Source organism: Herpailurus yagouaroundi, unplaced genomic scaffold, assembly GCF_014898765.1.
Source record: "Herpailurus yagouaroundi ecotype Mexico unplaced genomic scaffold, PumYag 140, whole genome shotgun sequence".
Taxonomy (NCBI): domain Eukaryota; kingdom Metazoa; phylum Chordata; class Mammalia; order Carnivora; family Felidae; genus Herpailurus; species Herpailurus yagouaroundi.
The window spans coordinates 74,818,309-74,823,992 of NW_024412395.1; positions in this window are offsets into that span (position 1 = coordinate 74,818,309).

Consider the following 5,684-nt stretch of genomic DNA (forward strand, 5'->3'; position numbering starts at 1 on the left):
TTTTGACGACCATTAGTATGATAGATGGTTCTTCATTCCCTCATTTTCAATCTGCAGATATCTTTAGGTCTAAAATGAGTCTCTTGCAAGCAGAATATATATGGGTCTTGTTTTCTTATCCACTCTGGTACCTTACATCTTTTGATTGGAGTGTTTAGTCAATTGACATTTAGAATGGGTACTGAAAGATATGAATTTAGTGCCATTGTGTTGCCTGTGGAGTTGGAGTTTCTGGTGATATTCTCTGGTCCTTTATAGTCTTTGTTGCTTTTGATATTTTTGATTTCTTTTGTCTTTTCTCACTAAAAAAGCCCCCCTTAAAAAATCTTGCAGGGCTGGTCATGAACTCCTCTAGTTTTTGTTTGACTGGGAAATTCTTTATCTCTCCTTCTATTTTGAATGACAGCCTTACTGGATAAAGAATTGTTAGCTGTATATTTTTCTGCTTCAACATGTTGAATATATCCTGCCACTCTTTTCTGGCCTGCAAGTTTCTGTGGATAGATCTGCTGCAAACCTGATTTATCTTCCCTCCTAGATTGAGAACTTTCCTTCTCCTTCTGATTTAATAATTCTTTCCTTTTCTATGCATTTTGTGAATTTGACTATGATATGCCTTGGTGGTGGTAGGTTTTTGTTGAATCTAATTGGAGTTCTCTGTGCTTCTTGGATATTGATGTCTGTGTCCTTCCCCAGATTAGGAAAGCTTTCCACTATAATTTGCTCACATATACCTTCTGCCCCTTTTTCCTCTCTCTTCATTTTCTGGGACTCCAATGATTCGGATGTTAGTCCTTTTTATTTTTTTTTTAATTTTTTTTAACGTTTATTTATTTTTGAGACAGAGAGAGACAGAGCATGAACGGGGAGGGTCAGAGAGAGAGAGGGAGACACAGAATCTGAAACAGGCTCCAGGCTCTGAGCTGTCAGCACAGAGCCCGACGCGGGGCTTAAACTCATGAACCGCGAGATCATGACCTGAGCCGAAGTTGGACGCTTAACCGACTGAGCCACCCAGGTGCCCCATTATTCCTTTTTAATAAGTCACTAAGTTCTCTAAGTCTTGTATCATGATCTTTTGTCTTTGTTTTCCTCCTTTTTTCTGCTTCATGATAATCTTATCATCTATATCACTGATTCACTGCTCTGCTTCATCCATCTTTGCTATCATAGCATCCATTTGAGATTGCATCCTGGTTATAACATTTATTTTTAAAATTTTTTTTAACATTTATTTATTTTTTGAGACATAGAAACAGAGCATGAGCGGGGAGGGGACAGACAGAGTGGGAGACATAGAATCTGAAGCAGGCTCCAGGCTCTGAGCTGTCAGCACAGAGCCCAATGCAGGGCTCGAACTCACGAACCATGAGATCATGACCTGAGCTGAAGTCGAATGCTTAACTGACTGAGCCACCCAGGTGCCCCTGTTTTTAATTTCAACCTGACTAGATTTTAGTTCTTTTATATCTGCACAAAGAGATTCTGTTTTTTAATTTTTTAATGTTTATTTTTGAGAGAGAGAGAGCATGTGCATGAGTGAGAGAGCAGCAGAGAAAGAGGGAGAAACAGAATCTGAAGCAAGCTCCAGGCTCTGAACTGTCAGCACAGAGCCTGGTGCGGGCTCAAACTCACAAGTCATGAGATCATGACCTAGCCAAAGTAGGACGCCTAACCTACTGAGCTACCCAGGTGCCCCAAGGGATTCTATGCTTTTTTTCAACCCCAGCTAGTATCCTTACTATCATGGTTCCTAATTCTAATTCAGACATCTTACTTATATCTGTGTTGATCAACGCTGTGGCTGTAATTTCTTCCTGTTCCTTCTTTTGGGGTCAATTTTTTCATTTTTTTCATTTTGGAGAAAGAAAAAAATTAATAAAATTAAAAATTAAAATTAAAAAATTAAAAGCAATACAAAAAATCAAATAAAGGAAGCTAGATCCTGGATGTGTTTTGCTCTGCTTGTTGAAAGAAACTTGATAGAACAGAGGAAAAAAAGGGAAACAAAAGGAAAAAAGTAAGAAAAAATTTAAAAATTAAAAAAATTATATAATAAAGCAGAGTAAAATGAAATAAGTTGAAGTAGAATAAAAAATTAAAAATTAAGTAACAGTAAAAAATATAAAATAAAAATAAATTTTTCTTTCTGTATCCAAGAAAGAGGAAGAAAAAAAAGAGAAAAATGAAAACAATTTAAGCAAAAATAGAAGCAAAGAAAATGAACAAATAAATAAATCAGCAAACAGATTGAAACCAGAATAAAGTTACATCCAGTTTCCCCTAGAACTGAAACTATGAAGCCCTCTATAGCCCATACACTAAGAACGTGGTGAGACTTGTGCTGATCTTCTAGGGGAATTTCTTGGAGGGCACAGTTGGGCGGGACTTGGTGTAATGACTCTGTTCACCACTAGGTGGCGCTGCTTAGCTTACTGGGGTGGATCAGTGTGGCACACACGGGAGTGGTGGAAATGACTTCATCCAGCTCTCCAGTCTCTGGCAGAGAAACTTCAGGCTCTCATCAACCAGCAAAGAAGCACCCGTCCTTTGTCTCAGACTTCCATCAACTCTGTCCACTCCTATGTCCAAGCCATCAGCTTGCCAGGTGGCCTTCCCTCCAGAGTTTTGTCTCAGATGGGATTGTGTTTCAAAACCCTATGCTTAAGAGACTCCCACAGCTTAGACCCACTCGGACTCTCTGGGGAAGGTCTCCCTAAGCAATGGTTGGGTGCCAGCTTACCATAGGAAACGTTCCTGAGATCATGCAGTGGCAAATGTTCAGAGATTATGGCAAATCACAACACACAGCCGGCACCAGGTGTCACCACACTCTGTTGTCTTTGTCCCAATACCAGAAAACATGGTCTCCCCTGGGACCTTTACCTGTGAGGAGACCATATGGCCTCTACCAAATGCACTCCAAGCAGGGGAACCACTCTTCCCTGTGTGACACACAGACTCCTCAATCCCCACTGCCTGCTCCTGGGGATTAGCCCTACTTGCTGACCAGAGTACCTCCAGGTGCTGAGCTCCAAACCTCCAGACTCTGTGCTCCACTGTTTATAGAATCATGGTGGCATTGAAACCCTCTCCTTTCTTCCTGTCAATTGTTTTAGGGAACAGATTTCTTGTTCAGCCCCTTACAAGTGTTTCTACTCTTTCTCTCTCTTTGTCTCCAGCTACTTTGGGGGAGTGCTTTTCTTGTACAACCCTAATGCACCACATTCTCCCTCTTCCTCTGTCCTCTCTCTGCAAAAACAGCTCCCTACCTTCTGAGGCTCTTCTGTCCCCCAGTTCACCTCTCCACACCATGTACCTGCCAAGTTCTGTGGTTCAGGTTATGCAGATTGTTGTGTTAATCCTCAGATCAGTTTCCTAGGTGTTCAAAATAGTTTGGTGCTGATCTAGCTGCATTTCATGGATGAGGCAAGATCAGGGTCTCCATGCTACTCCACCATCTTAACTCCTCCCTCCCTTCGTCTCCATTTTTGTGTGATGTCCCACCATTGATGATAGTGGTTTGTTGTTTTTTTTTTTTTTTTAAGTTTGCTTATTTATTTATTTAAGTGATCTATAACCCCAATGTGGGGCTCGAACACACGACCTGGAGATCAAGAGTCGCATGCTTTTCTGACTAAACCAGCCAGGTGCCTCAATTGTAGTAATTTTTAAATATGTCCACAAATTTTTAAATTCTCCTTCCTTAAACAAGTGAGGCTTAATTCTTCCTCTTTTGAGTGAAGGCTGGACTTAATGACTAGCTTCTAATAAATAGATCAGGGTAGAAGTCATAGGGTATGACTACCAAAAACAGGTCATAAAAGGTACTGTGATTTCCTCCATGCTCTCTCTGAATAACTCTCTGGGTGAACCAGCTGCCATCTTCTAAGGACTCTCAAGGAATCATCTGCAGAGTTGTATGTGGCCTCCTGCCAAGAGCTATTAGGAAGGGAGGCCTCCTCCTAACAGCCATGTGATGAGCCATCCTGGAAACAGAGCCTCCAGGCCAAGTTAAGCCTTCAGATGACTACAGATCTCACTGACATCCTGACTTCAACCTCATGAGAGACCTTTAGCCAGAATCACCCAACTAACAGGTTTCTTAATTCCTGACCCACAGAAACTTGAAATGATAAATATTTGTTGTTTTAAGCTGCTAAGTTTTGGAGTAATTGGTTACAAAGTAATATATAACTAAAGCAGTGATCAATTTAAGTAAAAAAGTGAACACCCTGAGGAGAAGTGGGGTGGGCTGGGGGGAAATGATTGATATCAGATGCTAAGTATGAGAAAAGAGTCTAATTAAACTATCTGCATAGGAGAGGAACCCATCCTCTAGGAGTGAGATTCTGGTGGACACTGAAGGGCTTTTTTTTTTTAAACATAATGCCACTAACCTTCTTGATGGGAGATATATTTTGAAGTCTTTACAAGCAAAACGACATGATGTCTAGGCTTTCCTTTAAAATATTTTTTGGGGAAGAAACCCACCTGGGAGTAGGGGTTAGATGAAGCAAGACCCCAACATGATGATAATGGTTGAAGCTGAACAATTGATACACGGGGTTCATTATTCAATTTTCTCAACTTTTGTGTATGTTCAAAATTTTCCACAATAAAATGTTTTAAAATCTAAAGAAATATGTTATTATGCTCTTGACTTTAACGCTTTATAGCAAGTATGCATTTCAGAATTATTTCAATTAAATTCAAAATTTATTTTGAATACAATTTCAGAACCTTAAAAAGTGAAAATAAGTAAGTGTGCTTTTTATCCACTTGCATGGGTGGAGTGGTGAGGGGTTTATGACACAAACCTCAGTGTTCCTAAGCTGTGTTCACTTCTTCACGACCCTCATCACCACCACCCTCGAAGCAGTGGAAAAGTCTGTATGCTGAGCCTATCCAACGGAATTTTAGGGGGTGATCTGGGTTGAATTGTTTCCCAAGAAGATGTACACAAGTCCTAAACCTGGAACCTGTGAACGTGAACTTACAAAAATGTGGTCTTTGTGAGGTAATCAAGTTAAAATGAGTTCATGCGAGATTAGGGCATACTTTTATTTATTTATTTTTTAATGTTTATTTATTTTTGAGAGAGAGAGAGTGTGTGTGTGTGTGTGCCAGCAGGGGGGAGGGGCAGAGATAGAGGGGGACAGGATCCAAAGCGGGCTCTATGCTGACAGCAGAGAGCCCAACATGGGGCTTGAACCCACGGAACCAGGAGGTCATGACCTGATCTGAAGTTGGATGCTTAACAGACTGAGCCTCCCAGGTGCCCCAGGACATCCTTTTAAAAAGAGGAAACTTTAGACACACAGAGAAGAAGGCCTTGTGAAAATGGAGGCAAAGATTGGAGTGATGCACCACAAGCCCAGGAATGCCAGGATTGCAAGCAACTGCCAGAAGAGAGGAGAGAAGCTTTTTCTCCCTCAGAGCCTTCAGAAGGAACCAACCCTGGGGCGCCTGGGTGGCGCAGTCAGTTAAGCGTCCGACTTCAGCCAGGTCACGATCTCGCGGTCCGTGAGTTTGAGCCCCGCGTCAGGCTCTGGGCTGATGGCTCAGAGCCTGGAGCCTGTTTCCGATTCTGTGTCTCCCTCTCTCTCTGCCCCTCCCCCGTTCATGCTCTGTCTCTCTCTGTCCCAAAAATAAATAAACGTTGAAAAAAAAATTTTTTTTAA